Raw genomic sequence first — 22,302 nt, forward strand, 5'->3', positions numbered from 1 at the left:
TATGAAGTGCATACAGATAGTTCAATACTTTCTATAGCAACACAAGATAACATATGAGTATCAGGCATGCACATTTTATCTCAATTTACTAGTCCTTCATATTTGCTTCTGAGACTGATTCACAACCTTCAGCCCAAAAATATTTCTTGTTAGACTAATCTAGACCAATTGTTTGTATAAGGGAATAAGCAACAGAATCCGGATGGTTTTTGAATGACTGAAAGATTATGAACTAGTTTATCAAATAAGTGTGTCTAAAAGGAGTCTTCCTTGTTTTCCACACTTGTCATTTAAAGAATGACAGCAATCTCCTGATGAATGTGAAGATATTAATTCGCCCAAGCCACTTGTTATGTTTTCACTTTCCGATCTCATAACTTGCTGTGTGGACTCATGAAAACTTTCTTTCCTGTGATCTCTTGTTTGAATATCCTAACTGTAGCAGTACCCTCCCACTCTACACTTTTCCTCTTCCCAGCCTTATTTCATGGTTTTTAGTGCCACCTTCCTAGTAATTATTCTGTTACTACTATTTATTACAGAGAATAATGGAACTATGAAAAATTTATCTTCCATAACACTGCAGAGGCTTTCTTTCTCTCCTGAGGAAAACTGCTCCATTGAACTTCCTCCATTCAAAATCTGTAACACTTACCTCTTCACTAAGAAGCTGCCAGCCTCACCCAGATTCCTTGTCTTACACGTACCACATTTTCTTTACCTAAGTATATGAAGGTTCTTGATTTATAATTCCTGCTATTATTTGGATATTTAAATGGACATATTCTAATGCTTGAGCACAATGTTTTATATAAAGTAATTAGTATATAAGTGCACTGAATCATTTCCATTATTATTTTTGTTATCATTATTTCAGATCTTCTACACCAGCAATCATGTTGTTAGCTGAAGGAAATGATCATCCAAAGTCACCTTCATCCTCCTGGGCTTCTCCAAGTATCTGAATCTCCAGGTGCCCCTGTTCCTGGTGTTCCTGGCCATCTACACCGTCACTGTGCTGGGGAACCTGGGCATGATCCTGACCATCAGGTTCAATCCCAGACTCCACAGCCCCATGTACCTTTTCCTCAGTCACCTGTCCTTCATTGATTTCTGTTACCCCACTACTGTCACACCCAAACTGCTGGAGAACATGGTTGTGGAAGACATAACCATCTCCTTGCAGGACTTATCCTGCAGTTCTTCTTGGCTTGCACATGTGCAGTGGCAGAAACATTCATGTTGGCAGTGATGGGCTATGACCAATTTGTGGCAGTTGTAACCCTCTTCACTCCACCGTTGTCACCTCCCAGAAGCTGTGTGCCTCTCTGGTGGCTGGGTCCACACATGGGGAACAGCCTCTTACTTCACCTTTGCCTTCTTTCTCTTCTCACTGTCTTCCTGTGGGTCCAACGTTATCAATCATTTTGTCTGTGAGCACTCGGTCACCATCTCCATCTCCTACTCAGAACCCTCCATCACCCAAAAGCTTTGTTTGGTCACTGCCATGTTCAATGAGGTGAGAAGCCTGATCGTCATCCTCACTATTTATACTTTCATCACTGTCACTGTCATACAGATTCCTTTGGTTGGTGGGTGCCAATAAGCTTTCTCCACCTGGGCCTCCCACCTGAGGGTCACCAGCATGTTTCAGGGCACCATCTTCTTCCTCTACTGTGTGCCCAGCTCCAAGACCTCATGGCTCACAGTCAAAGTGAGCTCTGTGTCTACACGGTGGGGATCCCCATGCTGAACCCCTGATACAGAGCCTGTGGAACAAAGACATGAAAGACAGTGCCCGGAGGGTGAGGAGTCACCTCACACAGTGGTGCTGAACTTGCCTGTGTCCACAGGCATTTGGTCGACTCCATCAAAGGTATTTCCATGCTATCTGTGGAGATCATGGTTGAAATTATATAGTCAACTCACTAATTCTGATTATAAATTTACTGTAATAAAACAATCTAGGAATCACATAAACCCCATGGTTCTGGATAATAACTAATTAATATACTGGGTAACAAATTTTCTAGACCATGCATGTGATTTTTTTTCATCTTACCATACAATATGTATGTTTTATGTTTTAATTCTCCCCTGGAAAATTGTGTGTCTGTGAGTGTGTGTGTGTGTGTGTGTGTGTGTGTATGTGTGTCCCTTCCGGGTGGTAATATATACACTTCTTCTTCCAGGAACACACTAATTATAAATTGAACATTATCAATACTAACTTTTCAAAACAAATAATGACCTTTCAGAAGAAATTAATTTGTTACATACTTGTGAGGCATTGCCTTGTATATGGTTAAAGGATGGATTCTTTTGATCTTCAGATTATAAATAAAATAGGAAAGAAGCTTGTAAATGACAACATAGGAAAGGGTTAGGAAAAATCCGCAGTAGACTTATTTATTTATTTTGAATTCAGGACAACATCTAACCAAATCACTAGAATTTCTATCAAATCAAAGGTACTACAAATCTATAAATTTCAAATTAATAAATTATTCCATCCATTAAAAATCACACTATTACTATGAAAGGACATAATTTAGGTAAGGGGTTTAGGGAAGGGCTATAATATTTTATGAGATTTTCAAGGAGAAGATTGCATGAAGCATGGGCATTTTGATTAGAAAGATATGTAGAATTTCAAAAATATATTTATTAACCTTGCCTTCATTGCTCAGGCACTTTTGAGTATATCACCTCCTACACTGTCTCACTCACGTTGTCATACCTCATGTCACACATGTGTGAGTTCAGCTTGCACAGCAGCACAGCGTGACACAGAGCCAGCGCTCGCGTTGCCTCAGAGCTTCAGGAGCTGTCACATTGGACACCGAATGGGTGGCGCTGGCGGGGAGGCCAAGAGGGAGGGCTTCGACCACCACCACTAGGAGGTCCCTGGGACAGGCTGGAAAATGTCATCTAACAGATGATGATGATTATGAGCTTTCCTAATCATCAAATACTGTTTAAAAATCCAACCACATGAAGTGAACAGGATATAAAAGGCAAGAGAATATTTATACAAAATGCGCAGAGTGAGTTGCAGCCCTCCTAGGCAGTGGTGAGAGAGAATGATGTCAGGAAACAGATCTGATGCCCAGTTGGAAAAAGCTTTCAGCCCGATGGATGGAGCACAGCTGCATTTATGACAAATTTTTAAAGGAATGTGAGCAGAACTTAAAAATGATGAGCATGGATGATCTGAGGAGATTAAGACCAGACCACAACAAGACACTCTGGAAAGATGAATCAGCGAGGAGCGAGATCAACACATGAAGAGAAATTAAGGTTTTTACAGCAGCTGTCCATGACTCAGAAGGAACTATCCTTAGCAAAAGTGGAGCCTGGCTAGGCTCAGGAGACTGCAGAGCTGGTTCTGCTTTATGTCCAGGGCAGGAAGCTGGAAAAAAACCATCTTGTTATTTCAGAGACAGCAGAGGAAGGCCTAAATGTCTGTATCCTCACCAGCAGTACCACATAACTTAAACTTTGTATGAAATATAAAAGGAATTATTTTGGATATTATTCAAAATCTAAAAGCAATTTTAAAAAACATTCCAAAAAATAAATACAATATAAGATAGGGTTTCACAATTTGCAAAATAATGTAGTGAGCTATTAGTAAATATATTTAGTTTTTTCATAAAGTATACCAATTTTATGTAAAAGAGATCACCAAGGACTTAAACTATGAATATGCATAATGCCAATATAGTATTCTTCTCTGACACCACTAGAATTGAAATGATAAGACAGCTGCGATTTCACAGTGTCTCCCCACACACCTAGTGTCTTGCTGAGCTGTTTCCTATTTTATTTGTTTTAACTCAAACTCTCTCTCTCTCTCTCTCTCTCTCTCTCTCTCTCTCTGTCTCTCACCTTTTGGCTCCCTATTACTTACAACAATATAAGAATGTCAGTGCACACATTCAATGTGATAAAGTATTTGTTCATCTAGATTTTGATAAAACATATCTTCATTTTTCATAATTTGGAAGTGATAATAAAGATTGACATAAAGTGGTTTGCATTCTGATCTGTTTCTGTTTCCCTACATGTATGCACATGTACTCTAATGGTGAGTCTGAAACCACCCACATGCTCAGATATGAGCAGGAAGATATGACTTTCCAGGAAGAATGCAGATTGCAATATTGTGTAAACATATGAATTTACTGAAATTTCAAAGTTTTATCTACAAATAAGGTGTGTGTTTTAATTTTTAAGCCTGTATTGTAGTAAAATATAAATTGCCTTTAACTCCCCTCAAGATTCTCCCTCAGATTTAAACATGCTCATCATCTCTCCAGTTTCCTGAAGCAGTCCTGGAAGTCTCTTTCTGAGGATGTCTTTAGTTGTGCTGCTATGGATCCTCAACCTCCTGAATCAACTGAAAGTTTTTCCTTTCCTTTCCATTTTGACCTTGGGAAGAGCTGGAAGGTGTTGCAGGATACCAGATTCAGTGAACAGTTGAAGAATAAGGTGGATGGGATGCAGAAAGGTAAGTAGCACAGTTTCCTTTGCATTCTTTTAGGCACTCAAAAGTTCAGTAACTTTAAGACCAAAGTGAAAGATAATGCTATGACATGGGAGGTAGACTTTGTGGAAAGGGGAAGTGGGCCTGAGCATGGGAGGGAGAGGAGGGGAAAGGGGAAGGAAAAAGAATCAAGATGTGACACATATGTACTAGTTCCCTCCATGTATGTTATGCATGGCAAGCATATACTAATAAATTTATTAAAAATAAAACCTGGCTCCAGTCATCTCGCTCCTCTCCCACTGCTGGGAAGCATCATGCTATCTGTCTTTACCCTGCTCACCACCATTAGGGACCAGCAGAGAGAACCCCCCTGTTCTTCATGATCTGTCCTATCCAGTACCAGGGTATTCGGCAGATGGATGAGAAAGCCGAAGACTTCTTTTGGAGGGCTGAGGAGGTGGATCTTGCCAAAGACATTTGGCCCTGGGAAGCACTAAGGCCTGACAAAAGATTTTATTTCACATGTCCTGGCTTGCTCTGCTGCCAGTGAGGGCAGAGTCACTGAAAACCTGGTGTAGTGATTTAGCCAGAAGTTCAAATTATGGAAACCCACTGTTTCTATGGCTTCCAAATTGCCATGGAAAACCTCCATTCTGAAATGTACAGTCTCCTTACATTAAAGACTCCAAAGAAAGGGAGTTTCTCTTCAAGGCCATCCAGACCATGTCCTGTGTGGAGAAGAAGGTGAACTGGGCCTTGCACTGGAACAGTTGTCAATTTTCTTGCTCAAGAAACCTGGCCTCATGCCCAGCCTCACCGTTTCCAGTGAACTTATTAGCAGAGAAGTGGCTTGCACTGTGACTTTGCCTGCCTGAGGTACAAGCACCCAGTGCACAAACCCTGGGAGCAGAGAGTGAAGGAGATCATTGTCAGTGCTGTCAGGATCCAGCAGGAGTTCCTCCCTGAGGCCTTGCCTGTGACACTCATCTGGATGAACTACACTTTAGTGAAGCAGAACATTGAATTCGTGGCTGACAGGCTTATGCTGCAACTGGGCTTCAGCAAGATTTTCCGAGTGGAAAATCCATTCGACTTCATGGAGAATACTTCTCTGGAAGGGCAGATAAACTTCTTTGAGAAGAAAGTAGGCAAGTATCACAGTACATGTTATGTCCAGTCCCAAGGAGAATTCTTTTATGTTGGATGCTGACTTTTAAATGAACTGAAGATGTGTTCTTATTTTGCTGAATGTTTTTCCCTTTGTCATTAAAAAATCAGCTAAAGTAAACCAACAAGCTACACCAAGCATTGTCCACAATGTTCATTGATGGCACCTGTAACACTGTGTGGCTACCTCAGTCAGTCCTGTTTAATAACAGTGCTCACAGCATCATCTAGAGAAGGACACTGAAGGCCAGCCCCCTGGATTCTTTGGAAGATGGGGTCCTGCTTTGCTAGCAGCTAGCGGCTGTGATGCCTCTATAGGGCTACAGCGAGGGGACCCCTGCAGCTCACAGCATGCTTAAACATGTTCGAGGGCAGATGAGGCTGGGGGCCTCACTGCTTGCGTGCAGGCTAAAGTTTACTGAACTGGTTGTAAATCAGACTGGCACTTTACACACAAATCAGAAACTGTACTGTCTAGGGGAAAGCCTGATAAAAGTGCAATAGTGTTGTGTTTCCTAAGAATGGTAGCGAAGGTGAAATTCACTAAGTGACTAAAAGAAGGTTATTTGTGTTGACTGAACATACAATTTGGAAGCTTTTTTATTTATATATTAATTGGTACATTTTAGGTATACAATACATTTATATTTATCATTGGGTGTTTGTACCTGAACATGATATATCTTAGTTCTTATATTTTCCCCCATTACCTATGAGCACTTGTGTAATAGCTAAAGCTTGGAAACAGCGCAAGTGCCCATCAATTGGAAACTGGATAAAGAAGATGTGGTTTTGTTTTTTTTTGTATTAAATTCTTTTATTGGTACATTGTAGGTATACAACACAATTACATTTCTCATTGGGAATTGTACCTTTACATAATGCATCTTGGTTCTTATTTTTCCCCCATTCCTAGCCCTCCCTTCACGTCCCCCACCCTTCCCTATTTACAAAGACTTTATTTCCATTTTTTCCATTTCTCATCATTTTTTCCTTTCCCTTCTTTCCTTTCCCCTGCCCCTCCCACTACCCCTACCCCTTTGGACCTTTTCCTATTTTACATTATCGATTATTCATTCTAAAAATTGGTACATTTTAGGTATACAATATAATGACATACATCATTGGAAATTTGCACCTTTACATAATCTCTCTTGGTTCTTATTTTTCACCCTTGCCCAGGACTCCCTTCAACCCCTCCATTCCTCCCTATTTACAAAGATTTTGTTCCTATTTTTCCATTTTCTCATATTAATCCCATTCCCTTCTATTCTTTCCTCTAGCCCTCCCACTTCCTTCCCCTTGGCCCCTTTTCTTCCTATTTCACATTACCTATTATACATTTAGTCCTTATTTACACTTTCAGTTTCTCACACCAGAGAAACCACTCAGAATTTACACGTGTGTCCTATTTATTTCACCCAAGAGTATCGTCTCAATGTGCATCCACTTAGCTATAAATGTCTCTCATTTCTCATTTTTGATGGCTGAATAGCACTCCATTTTATTAAAAAACCACATTTTCTTTATCCAGTCTCCAGTTGATGGGCATTTGGGCTGTTTCCAAGTTTTAGCTATTACAAACTGCGCTGCTATGAACATGGGTGCACATATATCACTGTGGTATGATTCTTCCAATTCTTTGGGGAAGATCCCCAGCAGTGGAATAGCAGGGTCAAATGGGACATCCAGTCCTAGTTCTTTGAGGTACCTCCATACTGATTTCCACAGTGGTTGCACTAGTCGACACTCCCACCAGCAGTGGAGCAGGGTTCCTGTTTCCCCACAGCCCTGCCAGCATTTGTTATTGGTGGATTTCATGAGAGCAGCCATTCTTTCTGGAGTGAAGTGGAATCAGCATTGTTTTCATTTGCATCTCTTGAATGACCAGTGATGTTGAATGCTTTTTCATGTATTTATTTGCTATTTCTACTTCTTTGTCTGAGAAATGTCTGTTCATTTCAGATGCCCATTTTTGAATTGGGTCTTTCAATTTGGGAGATCTGATCTTTTTAAGTTCTTTATAGATTCGAGATAGTAGACCTTTGTCTGAGGAAGAGCAGGTGAAGATTTTTTCCCACATTGTGGGTTGTCTCTTCACACTGCTGGTGGTTTCTCTTGCTGTGAAGAAGACTTTTAATAAGAAGAGATCCCACTTGTTGATTGTGCTAGTTCATGGGCAACTGAGGTTTTGTTCATAAAATCTTTTCCTACACCGATGTCTTCAAGGGTTCTACCTAACCTCTGTTCCAACTGGTTCAGAGTTTCTATTTTAATATTTAGATCTTTAATCCAGTTTGATTTTAGTTTAGTGCATGGTGAGAGATACAAGTCTAGTTTTAATCTTTGGCAAGTTGAAGCCCAATTTTTCCAGCACCATTTATTAAAGAGGTTATCTTTCCTCCAGTGAGGGTGTTTGGCTCCTTCATCAAAGATGAGATGGCTGAGTGTGTCTGGCATTGTTTCTGCATCTTCTAATATGTTCCACTGGTCCTCAAGTCTGTTTCTTTGCCAGCACCATGCTGTTTTTATCACAGTAGCTTTGTAGTACAGTTGCAGGTTGGGGGTTGTGATACCCCCTGCCATGACTGTTACCTAGAATTGCTTTTGCTATTCTGGGTCTCTTCTTGCTCCAAATGAATTTTTGGATAGTTTTCTCAAGGACTTTGAAGTATGCTGCTGGGATCTCAATTGGAATTGCATTAAATCTATATAGCACTTTTGGAAGTATGGCCATTTTCACTATATTAATCCTTCCTACCCAGGAGCAGGGGATGTCTGTCCATTTTCTGATATCATCTTCAATCTCTCTTTTCAGAGTGTCATAGTTTTCAGAGAAGAGGTCTTTGATTTCTTTCATTAGGATGATTCCTAGGTATTTCAGTTTTTTGGATGCTATTGTGAAAGGAATTATTTGGCCTGTTTCTCTCGCAGTGAGTCTGTCATTGGTGTAGAGGAAAGCTATTGATTTTTGTGTGTTGACCTTGTAACCAGCTACTTGACTGAATTTGGTTATTAAGTCTAGAAGACTTTTGGTGGAGTTCTTGGGGTCTTCTATATAGAGTATCACGTCATCTGCAAATAATGACAATTTGACTTCTTCATTACCTATCTTGATTCCTTTTATTTCTTTCTCTTGTCTAATTGCCATGGCTAATGTTTCCAAAACTATATTGAACAAGAGTGGTGATAGTGGACATCCTTGTCTTGTTCCTGATTTTAGTGTGAAGGGTTTCAGTTTTTGACCATTTAGTATGATATTGGCTGTTGATTTTTCATAGATGGCTTCTATCAGTTTGAGGTAGAGACCATCTATTCCAATTTTTTGTAGGGTTTTTATCATAAATGCATGTTGGATTTTGTCAAATGCTTTTTCTGCATCTATTGAGATAATCATATGTTTTTTGTCCTTGGCTCTATTGATATAGTGTATTACATTAATTGATTTTCATATATTGAACCATCCCTGCATCCCTGGGATGAATCCCACTTGATCAGGGTGTATGATCTTCTTGATGATCTTCTGCATTCTATTTGCAAGTATCTGACTGAGGATTTTTGCATCGATGTGCATTAGTCGGATTGGCCTCTAGTTCTCTTTTTCAGTTGGGTCTTTCTTTGCTTTGGGGATCAAGGTGATGCTTGCTTCCAGGAATGAATTTGGGAGTATTGCTTCCCTTTCAATTTCATTGAAGAGTTTAAACAGTAGTGGCAACAGTTTCTCTCTAAACGTCTTGTAGAATTCAGCAGTGAAGCCATCAGGGCCCAGGCTTTTCTTAGTTGATAAGTTTTTAATTACATTTTCAATTTCATTGGTTGATATTGGGTTGTTCAGTATTTTTAGGTCTTCTTCGTTCAACTTTGGTAATTCATATGTATCTAGGAATCTATCCATTTCTTCTGTGTTGTCCATCTTATTGGCGTACAGGTTCTGGAAGTAGGTATTGATGATCCTCTGGATTTCTGCTGGGTCTGTTGTCATTTCACCCTTTTCATTCCTAATTGCATGGATTTGGACTTTTTCTTTCCTTTTTCTGATAAGGTTGGCTAAAGGTTTGTCAATTTTGTTGATTCTTTCAAAGAACCAACTCTTGGCTTCATTGATTTTTTGTATCATTGTCTTAGTCTCCATTGCATTGATTTCTCCTCTGATCTTTATAATTTCCTCCCTTGTATGAGCTTTGGGGTTGTCCTGCTCTTCTTTTTCTAGAAGCTTGAGGTTCAACATCAGGTTGTTTAATTGGGCTCATCCTGTTTTCCTAATATGTGTATTCACTGCTATGAATTTCCCTCATAAGACTGCTTTCATTGTTTCCCACAGATTCCGATATGTTGTATTGTCATTGTTATTTAATTGAAGGAACTGTCTGATTTCTTCTTTAATTTCCTCTGTGACCCATTGGTTATTCAGAAGTGTGTTGTTCAATTTCCACGTGTTTATGAAATGTTTCCAGATTCTTTTGCTATGGCTCTCCAATTTCATCGCACTATGGTCTGATAATATACAGGGGATAACTTCAATTCCTTTGCACTTACTTAAACGTGTTCTATGTGTGAGTATGTGGTCTATTTTGGAGAAAGTCCCATGTGCAGCTGAGAAGAATGTGTATTCTGATTTTGTGGGGTGGAAGACTCTGTAAACATCTGTTAAGTTCATTTGTTCAAGAGTTCGATTGAGTTCTAGTATTTCATTACTTATTTTTAGTCTAGTTGATCTATCTATTAGTGACAGTGGGGTGTTGAGGTCCCTCACTACAATTGTATTAGTGCATATATGACTTTTCATGTCTGTTAGTATTTGTTTTATATAGTTGGGTGCACTAGTGTTTGGTGCACAGATATTTATGATTGTCAAGATGTGGGGGGTTTTTTATAAAATGGAGCACTACTCAGCCATAAAGAATGAGAAACTAGAGTCATTTATAGCTAAATGGATGCATATTGAGGCCATACTCTTAAGTGAAATAAATAGGACACAGGTGTAAATACTGAGCAGTTTCTCTAGTATGAGGAATTGAAAGTGTAAATAAGGATGAAAATGATTAAAATGAATAATTGATAATTTGAAATAGGAAAAGATCCAAAGGTGTAGGGGTGGCAGGAGGGGAAGGGGAAAGGGAAGAAGGGAAAGGAGGGGGTGAAAGGCTCATAGGTAATGGAAGCTTTTTAATGAATTGAAATACTCTTTACTTTTGAAGTCAGTACTGGGCAAATCTACACTGTGCCCAGAGGAGACAGGGCGTGATTTCTCCTGAAATGGGTGCTCCTAAAAGTGTTGCTTATTCTGATTTTGTTTGTCAGTAGGTAATGTTGAGATCTGATCTATTTATAGTTTATCCATGTCTCTTCAATTAGAAATTTTTTTTACTATGTGCATCCTTTTCATATATTATTTGTACTTCATACTTGTAAAAAGTCACCTTTTATTATCTTAGTAAGACAAATATCTTAAGGAGACATATCTTAACCAGACATTGCTCCTTGCAGTGCTAACATTTGCCTAACTATATGTCACCCAGCAGATTCTCAACTGAGTAGAAAACTAGTGGTGCATGAGCTGTTCATATCTGCTCCATTCAGATACTAATTTTAGATGGAGCTGTAAACTAACAGACACAGCTCACAGTGAGTTCCAGTCTGCCTTTCTATGGGGGAAAAGCCAAGGTGTTCATGGGAAGAGGTGGGAGATTGACTTGACCTGCAAGTTCACTGCTTGTGTTACCTGTTGGTTGTTGGAGCCCTGGCCAAATTTCATTAATTGTATTTGAACTGCTGTAATAAATACCCATTTCCTGTTTCTATCTTTTAAGTTATTGTTACATAAAGCCAATAAATCCAAGTTATATGACCTCAAAAAATTATTAAAAATAAAATAAAATTGTGTTTAAAATAAGATGGATACATCCACATCATAATTATTTATTTAACACAAATTGCCCTAAAACTTATGAATGGATTAAGGACATCTAGGTAAACCATGAAGACAGTCACTCCTGGTCTCAAAGTGTCACATTGTTTACCCAGAATTTAGTTTGATTATCAAGCAGAATTTAGTGGCTCCCAGAGACAAATCTGTGAAAGGGTGTAAGGAGCATGGGGGAGCTATTTGAAACAGTTTTATGTTGACTGAAGCACCTAAATACCAGCAGAATTTCAAAGGGAGGACAAACAAGAAATGCGTCTATAAGGAAGATGCGTCTAAAAGCACAGCCATCTTTAATGGACCCAGGTTATTATCAGCTCATCGTGGAGTTCTGAATTTCTCCTTACAGTTTCTTTTATTTTTAGGTTTTAACTTTATAAATAAATAATTGAATGAGTGTGTGATCACTTTCCTGACTTTCTTTTAATATTTTTATTTTTTGCTCTGCAGAGCCCAGTGTGGACACTGAATAATGGAATGAGGAACAGCACACAGAGAGAGACAGAGTGGCAGACTCTTCAGTCAGGCCACTGTGGGAGCAGCTGGCTCTGGTCCCCCTGAGGTCACTCACTCAAACTGGGGGTTGCAGTGGTGGCTGAGGGGTAAGCAGCACACAGAACTTCTTACTGTCAGGGAGGTCCTTGGAGAATATGGAAGTCAGATTGTCATGAATTTTTAATTTTGGGGGGGAACAATTATAAATAAAGGAAAATAAAATCATTTAAAAAAAACAAATGTGAAACTCTATATTGTTCAGAAGAGTCATTATTCACACATAATCCTTAAATGAATCATCCTGACACCTATGAATTATGGTAACAGAATAAATTCCAAACTGCAATGAATTCCTACTCTTTGTTCAGTACTTTCCAGTATTAAAGATCTAAAGTAGTAACAATGAATAGTCAGGAAGGAATAACCTTTCCAAAATAAAAATTCAAAAACAGTAAACACCAATATTATTCCTAAAGTCTTAGACGTCCTAGAGAACTTCTGATAGAAATAAATTAAGCATAATTAAAAATAATCTCTCATTCATTTCTACTGCATGTACAGAATGTGGCACAGTCATAAAATTAGTGAACTGCAGAAGGATGACAGGTGATTAGGGATAGGAATGTGAAAAGATTGTGTAAACCCTGTAGTGTTTGAAGGGCACGAAGAAATGAGTATCCGTAGCAGCATTACTCCTAGGATCCAAAAAGTAGAAACAATCTACAAGCCCTTTTACCAATGAACAAATAAACATGATGTATTGTATCCATGGAACAACATATTATTTATTCATACAAGAGAAGTAAATGCTAAAAGATGGGTATATATTTAAAGCATGATAAGTGAAACACTAATACAAAAAAGAAAACACAGGGGGTCTCTGTTAATATTTAACTCTAGGATAGATGAAGACATAGAGTCAGATAGCAGCATAGAGTTAGCCAAGGATTGTGGGAAAAGGAGAGGGTGGACTCATTCCTACACTGATGTCTTTGTATTTGAGCTGATGAAAAGTGTTCTACAAGTAGACAATTGCGGTCATTCTCCAGCCTTGTGACCGCACTACATACCAAAGAAATGTTCAGTGTGAGTATTGTAGTTCATGTATTATATCTCAATACAAATATCAACAAAAGGTAATAATAGTTTAGTAATTTGGAGAAAAAGAATGTTTGAACACTCAAAAAACAAATGAAAAGGGAAATGGTTTGGTGAGGATTCTTTGGGGGGCTGTTTAATTACATTCTGTTCCAGGTAGATGAGCATGAGATGGATAACATTTTATACTAGAAAACTTGTATGCCTTGTACATATTATATGGTATAAAATTAATTTGCAGCTTCAATCTGACATACATGAGTTGAGAACTATATTCAAGACACAAGCTCCACTGTGCTCCAGTGATTCTTGTAGTCACAAGGGAAAACACAGATCCAGAAACACAATTAATTACATGTTTGCACAGATTGGAAGCCTAATAAAAGTAGCTTCAGAGAATTAAGTCCCAAAAGGTTCCTGGTAGAATAAAATGCTTTCTGCCTAATGTTCAGTTACAAAAGCATCGCTCATCTCAGGTAAGTTCTTGAGTTTCCAAATTAAAAAATAGCATAAAATAATGAAATGAACAAACCTAGCTGATGAGGGAAAACTTAGTGATTTTATACTAGGTTGCTTAGTAGAATATATTCTGAAATCTAATTTTCAAACTGGTAATTTCTCCTCAGAAAGAAGGCTCTTACTATATTTATTAGTATGCACAAAATCTCATTTTCTTCATTTATCTTTAATCTGGGTTCATAGGAAGATTTTATTCATTTTATCATTGTGTAAGTATGTACATAAATTTCAGATATTTTTAGCTTAATATAAACCTAAAGTATCACATTAGAAATAAGTATCACATTAGAAATAACTATATGTGACAATTTAAGTCCATGTATACCATATAACAGTTACCTTACCAAAACATCGAACAAAAGTCTCAAGTATACACCCCACACATTCCACTTCTCATATTTCAATGAATAATCATGCACACATGAAAATACATCACCTATTCATGAATGTTCACACACTCAAGGAAGAGAAACTACATGTGTTTAAACTTACAATAGTACTTCATCTTCTTTTCAATTTTTTATAAACCCAATTTGCTATATACAATGCATACATTCATAAATTGTGATATAATGCAAGTGTATGGATTATTTGTACTCTCACTTGCATTTTAGCATTTATTTTGGAGCAACCAGAAGACTAATATTTTAGCTCCAAAATTCTGCTATAGTAAACAAAGAGCACAGAGGCAAAATCATAATATTTTTAGGAAATTGTCAGTAATATTTATTTCACGTCTTATCAAATACTAAAGAGCTAGAAAAGTAGAATAATATTTATCTTTGTCAGTATTTCCATTATTTATAGAATTAATAGATAGTCTTTTAAAACCCTGATGAAGTTTAAAAATGATAAAAATTGTACTTTTTTCTATGTTGATGATCACTTTTTAAGAAGCATAGCAAGCATTAAACTGTATTTCTCATGATGCAATTTCCCTAAAAACTGTGTTTCATTCATATTATTTGGAAGATTTATTGAGATTTCAATCATTAAGTATATTTTAGCTGAAATTAGGACAGTAAAAGTTCCAGAGAAATTAGAGAAGACATAAACAGGCACATAGGTTATGATATATATTTAGACTTCACTCAAAATTTCTCAACCACTATTTTGGATTGATGATTTTAGTGTTCTCAAAAGCATCCAATATTTGTGAGGATAAAAAAAACTCTACAGGAACTAAAGGTGTTCTGCTTTACAGTTATTTTGCAATGTACAAAAGAATTAAAATGGACCTCTCATATTTTTAAGTTTAGACAAGAGAAAGAAGAATGGATGGGGGAAATTGCTCTGCCTTGAATGAATTCATTTTCCTGGGAATTACTGGTAACAGAGATATCAAAGTGAGCCTTTTCACTGTATTTCTCCTGGTTTATCTCTTTGGTCTCCTGGCAAACCTTGGCATGATAACTGTAATAATGATGGATCCCCATCTGCACACGCCCATGTACTTCTTAGCCACCTCACTCTCTTTGACCTCTGCTATTCCACAGCAAGTGGGCCAAAGATGCTGGTGGACTTGGTGGCCCAGAGCAGGTCAATCCCTTTCTTGGGCTGTGCTCTGCAATTTATGACCTTCTGTATCTTTGCAGACTCCGAGTGTCTGCTGATGGCAGTCATGGCCTTTGACTGTACAAAGCCATCAGCAGCCCACTGCTCTACACACTCACATGTCCAGGAGGCTGTGCTCCCTGCTGGTGGTGGGGGTTTACCTGGTGGGACTGGCAGATGCTCTGATACACACCCCACTGGCATTCCACCTGTGTTTCTGTGGGTCTATTGAAATCAATCATTTCTTTTGTGATGTCCCTGCTCTTCTATTAGTATCTTGTTCTGACACACGAGTTAATGAGTTGGTGATATTCACTATTTTGGGTTTTATAGAATGGAGCACCATCTCAGGCATTCTTGTCTCTTATTTTTATATTATCTTAGCAGTCATAAAGATCTGCTCTGCTGAGGGAAGTTTCAAGGCTTTCTCCACCTACACCTCCCACCTCACTGCACTTGCCATTTTCCAGGGAACCATCCTCTTCATATACTTCCATTCCAGTTCTACCTACTCCCTTGATCAGAACAAAATGACCTCACTGTGATTCCCATGTTAAACCAGCTGATCTACAGCCTCAGAACAAGGATGTGAAAGAAGCTCTGCAGAAGCTGAGAAATAAAAAGTGGTTTTAAATAATTGTATTACATCTAGATGTAACACACATATAATGTCACTTATTTTGAAAAATTGCATTGCATTATGGACCATGAATTGTGGCACACAGTTAACTTATTGAAATAAGTGTTTACATTAATTTTTAATATAAGTAAATGTTGCAGATCTCCCCATGTGACATGTTCCATTATTATCGTGTATTGATCCGAGCTATTCCCTGTGTAAGTTTTCCTGATTTTCTCAGATGTGCCACAGTAGGATTTGCTCACATTCTCATTCACCTTCAATTATACTGAGGTCTATTAAGTGTTTACTAATTGCCTCTTGGCACTGTATATTTCATGGCAAATCCAGTGTATTTACCAGAGAATCTCACATTCTAAGAGAAGGAATAAAAGTACTTAAAATGAGCAATCAATTCACAATAAGGCTTTCAGCCATTCTGAGGTAAGAAGAATAAGGCTGTAATCCAGAGACAATGTCCCATTTAGTGTGGAGGAGAAAGTCATTCTTAGCGATATTAAGTGTGTGACCTAAGTAGAGACATGGAGGGGAGAGGAAGGGATGTTAATCAAGGGTCTTGGCAATCAGAGAAATCCTGAGGTACATAGAGGTTGATAGGTCCATTATGTTTGGAAATAAAAGTAATACCATCATTTTAGGATATAAATGAAATATGACAGGCCTGATCAGTGTCTCTATCTCTTGTTTTTTTTCCTTCTTCCTTATCTTCACCCCAGTTAAATGCTTCTCTATTCATTTCCCTTAAATCATTATATATCCTTATTTCTTTAGTCATTCTCTCCAATGTGAGAAAGTAAGCATTTTTATTACAAGGCTGCACCTTCTGTCCTTATTGTCCCAAGCACTTACATCATGTCTGAGACACACAGAACTGGAAAGCAAAGAGTAAAAGATAACCCAACATTTTTGAGTGCTTTTTGGATGTTGATATACAAAAATTCCCTGAAGGTATGATAAGTATCTAAAATACACAGAAACTTACATATACCTGCACACACACTACCATCTAAATACATATAAAATGGGTATGAATGAGAAGTTAAATAATCTACAAAGATACAAATCATAATTTCCTAAGAATATAAAACATTCATCTGTGTATCTCCTTGATACTTTCCTTTGTTATAATCTCTAGTTTTTTGAGACTCAGGCACTGAATGAGCTTCTTGGGAAACCCAGGGAATATCTGTACATTTGAAGGCCAACTTAAGACACACTGGCTTCCTTAATTATCCATTACAATTGCAGAAGCTTGAGCCAGTGGTCGCCTTATGTTCCATACTGCAGGTGTGAAATTCCCAAAGTAAAACGTTTCAGGATAGAACTAAAGCCCAAGGCAAGTGGGTGTAGGGGTTCATACCTCCAGTGCCAGCACTCTGGGAAGTTCAGCCTGGAGGGTGGCAAGTTGTAGACCAATCTAGGATACTTTGAAAATTAGGAAGAGGCTGGCTCAGGTATAGATAGATGATAGATAGATAGATAGATAGATGATAGCTAGATAGATAAATTAAGGAGGGGGATGTGGCTCAGGCTGAAAGTCCTGAGCTGAAGCCTAAGTACCGAAGAGAAGGAAGGAAGGAAGAAGAAAGAAAGAAAGGAAGGAAGGAAGAGAAAAAAGAGGAATGCACAGGTCAAGAGTGACTTGGAAACACATTATAGTCCTGGACCAAGTATAAAAAAGATGAGTCACCTAAGGTGTGTAAATAATATTAGACTACATTTCTTATCTTTTTCGATCTGAAAGAAACAAAGCAATGAAGACAGGTAGGATGAGATTCGAAAGACTAAATCTATTTAAGGACCACCCTGTTTACATGGTAACCTCTTCAAATTCTGAGTGTCATGGAGATGTCACGGTAGTGGACACACAGCTCTACAGGACCTTGTATGGAGTGGGTGAATGTCATGCAGAGGCTCATGTGCTGAAAGTCTGTACCATACCAGGAAGCTATTGGAAGTGTGGGGCCTGGTGAGAAGTGCAGCTAGCTGGAAATCTCCCAGCTATTTGAGGACATGTCCTTCACTTGTTACTGAGGTGCTGGCAAATTTGTTTTCTCTCCTTGCTTCCTTCCCTGGTACAACATGATCAGCAGCTCCCTCTGCACGTGCAGTTTCCCCACTGGGACACCTTAAAAAGCCTAAACAAAGGGGCCAAATGATGATGGCTGAACCCCTAAAGCTGTGACCTGAAACGAAACTTGCTGCTTCTAAAGAGTATCATCTCAGGGAATTATGGTAGCACTAAAAAGCTGCTGGCAATAAAAGAAATAACACCAGAAGTCTTTGCTGATGTACAGATTCTATTTTTCTGACTGAGAGAAGAGTTAATACTTCCATCAATTTCTTGATCACATTTGAGCACTACAAAAACACAATAAAAAAGAATAAAAGCAGAAAACTACCTCCTTGAATGAATTCATTTTCTGGGGAGTTTCCAGTAATCCTGAAATCCAAATGACACTATTCAGCATATTTCTCATTATTCAACCCTTGGATCTTATTTCCAATCTTGTAATCTTATTGCAAATCATGTGAAGTTTCTGTATGTAGTTGCAGTAAATTAATTGTTATTGTCGTGCAATATTTGTGCAAAAATATCATCTTCTCTAATGTTAATAGTCATACAATTAGTTGTCTTCCATTTTCTCATTACTAATAATATTATAGTGAACATTCTTAAGCCTTTATTTGGGTAGACATATATTTATCTCTGTGAGAAACAGGGGTTAATAATATATGAGTGTGTGTGTGTGTAATGTGCATGAGTGTTCACAATCAGTGTGTGAATCCTCCATTTGTTTAGGATGTTCACAAATATTTAATCTTGTGCATCATGTTAGTATTAGATAGTGCATGTTTACTTCCCTGATGACTCCTGGAGCTAGATATCCACTTATAAAATAAAAATCAATTGCATTTGTAGCTTTTTTCTATCTTTACAAATTAACACATTTCCTGGGCTGAGGTTTGGGTAAAGAGAAATATTCACATTATTAATCTCAAAGTGCTAGTTTCCCACATAAAAATTTAATTACATAGAAAATAATTACACAGGAGTAATTATTTAGGAAATACAGGCCCAGATTACAAGGGGCTAGTATGATTATTAAGGTAAATTTAGGTCCTGTCTAACAATGTTTAAACTGAAGAGAATTGTTTTCCTTGGAGACAGTGAATAACATGATGGCAAAATTAATAGGTGCCAAAAATACCTTCCATATTTTTTGTACTAAAAGGATTATCCATTCTTTCTAATATATGTCAGAGAAGAAGATACGGATAGTAAAGTTCCTGGGGAGCACAATCGCATGTGTCTTTAATGTGTGGGAAACATTAAAATTAGTTACTTTGGATCTGTCTCCAATAATTCCCCCTCTGGAAAAAAGTTATTTTTCTATCAGTGCTATTAGCCAAAGAATGACAATAAAACAGGAAAAGAAATTGCAGTGTATCACTAAAACATCTTTCCCTAAATAAATAATATTTTAGTCATTTCTATTTGTTATTCCTTCATTATAGGGAAATATTGCCCCTGTCTACTGTCAGGTCAGTCTCAAGATAACAATGAGTTACAATATTTGTGAGCATACATTTCTTTATATCTCTCAGTTGTTATAAATTTTATACATCAAATTATTCATTTACTTGCTTTTCACTAAAAATTAAGGTAACTACGTTAAGACAGGACATATGAGGTAGATAATTATTCATTATATTCATTAGGTGTCTTTAATGAATTTGCTAAACTCTATTCATGCAGCCATCATTCACATGTCATGAAATGTCCCATAGAAGATGGAACACAGTGCACAGAGGCTGCCCCATGGCTTCTGTGCATCACAGCCTTGTTGCACAAGGACATTTAGTTTCTATTTGATTCCTAGAATTCTGTGATAAGGCAGGACTTTTGAGACCAGTGCTAAAAATATTGAAATGTCCCACTACAATGAATAAAACAGATTTTTTTTATCAACCTGGTAGCTATTTCTATTGGACTTTATTGCACTCAAATTCTGCTAGGATATTGACTTGGTGTAGAGATGGGATTGGATGACCTCTCCAATTCCCTTAGAAGTCCAAGACTCATTAATATTTGTGAAATTAGCATAAATACACTGTAATAATCCATGAGAGTTCACAAGAGATTGCTTTTCAAAAAGAGATATGTATTTTTTCTTATAGCATTTTAGTGAGAAACCATTGAGAACAAGTGCATTGTTAGACAGATATGCCTATAAAATTCCTGATGTGAGCTGATTATGCATGGATCTCTTTTGATATCTGTATAATGAAGTTGTTGATGATTGTCATGTCTTCCTCTTGGATTGTTCCCTTTACTAGGATGTAGTGTTCTTCTTCAGAAAAAAATATGGAAATTGTTAAGTACAGGATGTACTTCAATTTCATTTGATGTGTGATTTCACTCAAAGAAGGCATGAATTTATAACACCTTGAATCATTGTGTTAAAAAAAATCTAGAGAGTTCCCGATATTAATTTCCTGATGATGGTAAAGAAATAAAAGTTCGGCCCTATGAATATATTGCAGGAGTCCCAGAGGAAAATATTGCACCTGATCCAGGAATTCAATTAATTATGTTGGGATAGCACAAAAGAACCAAAGGAGAGGCTGACACGATTTAAGTCCCAGTAGTAACAAGTGAAAATAAATATGATCTGCATACTGTTCAGGCACAAGAGAAAGGGAAGGGAGATTTTCTTGTACCAGGTGTTTATGAATGCCCATGTTTAATCAACCCAGGAAAATTAGAACTCTGCTTTCTTTCTCAAGTGGAGAAATAAGTCTTGAGGAATGTATATTTGAAGGATTCTATAGCTGATTACTTAGTAAAATAAACTTTATTCTAATGGCTGTATTTAGATGTATTCTTGCTAGACCTGTGTGAATGTGATCAATTTCATTTTTCCTTTGTATAGGAATTGTAAACTTTTTACTTAATCATATTTTAATGCAGATATATACTAGTCCACTCCTTGTAAAAGTAACTCCACAAGTTATGTGATACTTTCAAATTTATATTTGTTCTAGTTTTATATAAATAATCAGAATTAACAAGTAAAACATACACATTTATGTAAACTGAAGTCCTTACCATAATAAGTACTAAAAGAAATAAAGACTACCCCTCTTCCAATTTTTATGTATAAGAATATATACTGGAAACTTCATCCACACATGTACACAAATAATAATATAAGCATGAGAAATAGAAGTTTGTACATGTAAGAATTTTATTATCTCTGTCCATTTTCTTTTTAATGAAAATTCAAATTAAAAACCAATGATAAGCCAGTTTAATTATTATATATTGCTGTCCCCACTTGATATTATAGTATCTCTTTCCCTTTTCAATGGATTTGTTTGCATAGTTGGATGAAGTAGAAAAAGGGGTAATATCAGGTCCTGAGTTGTGCAGAAGATACCGAATAACCCACTGTAGACAGGCAGGTCTGCCCACACCCTACTGAGGGCCTGAGTCGTGCAGAACACACTGAATCAGCCTGCTGCAGACAGGCAGGTCTGTGCATGCCCTACCGAGGTCCTGAGTCAGATGGAAGACACGGAATCACCCCACTGCAGAAAGGCAGACAACTGGTTCCACACTACAAAGACACAGAGGACACCAGACCACCAGACCAAGGTACTGAGTCCTGCTGCTCCTGGCCCAGAGGTAGGGGCTTCTGAGCCACCATCCCACTGCTCCTGGTCCAGAGGAAAGGGTTTCCTGGCCACCATCCCTCCCACTGCTCCCAGCCAAGAGGAAAGGGCTTTTGGGCCACCATCCCTACTGCTGCTCCCGACCCCTGTCCCACCTCCCCCAGCTCAGAAGAGGCAATCCATGCAGGTGCTAACAGCCCCACGCCCCAGTTGAAATGAAAAAACACATAAATAAGTCTCAAAACCAAACTTCCAGAACACCTACAGAAACCCCAAAGGGAAATGAGATGGAACACTCTGATACTCAACCACCTGGACCCACTGAACTGGCAACAACAGAGGATCTGGAAAAAATGAAATCAGAAATAATTTCTCAGATAACAGGAGAAATTGTGCTCCTAGTGCAAGACATGATTAATAAATCTAGAAAGGAGCTCAGGAACATGACAGAATCCCAACATAAGAAACAAATGGAATCGATAAAACAAATGCAAATAGATTTCCAGGACATGAAAAACTCCATTGAAAGTCTACACAGCAGAATGAGCCAATGTGAGGACAGAATTTCAGATATAGAAGATAAGACTGTAATTAGTGACCGGGAAAGAAAAATTGCTTCAAAATGATAAGGGAACATGAGAAATCAATCCAGCAGCTGCTAGATGATGCAAAGAAGAATAACATAAGACTGACTGGGCTCAATGAAGAAACAGGAGAGAGTGGAGATGACATAAA

The 22,302-nt window shown here is 37.8% G+C and overlaps 3 pseudogenes across 1 annotated transcript in view; 2 read left to right on the forward strand and 1 right to left on the reverse strand.

The window, feature by feature from the left end:
* The window catches only part of LOC106008074 (olfactory receptor 10AG1-like), a 144,617-nt pseudogene that overhangs the window by 104,968 nt on the left and 17,347 nt on the right, over nucleotides 1-22,302 (reverse strand). The window lies entirely within an intron of this gene.
* Nucleotides 4,875-5,709, forward strand: LOC101703968 (ribonucleoside-diphosphate reductase subunit M2 pseudogene; annotated as a pseudogene).
* Nucleotides 14,969-15,881, forward strand: LOC101704337 (olfactory receptor 5W2-like; annotated as a pseudogene).

Source organism: Heterocephalus glaber, unplaced genomic scaffold (genome assembly GCF_053883595.1).
Source record: "Heterocephalus glaber isolate CG9 unplaced genomic scaffold, H.glaber_assembly_v1.0 deba00000896, whole genome shotgun sequence".
Classification (NCBI taxonomy): domain Eukaryota; kingdom Metazoa; phylum Chordata; class Mammalia; order Rodentia; family Bathyergidae; genus Heterocephalus; species Heterocephalus glaber.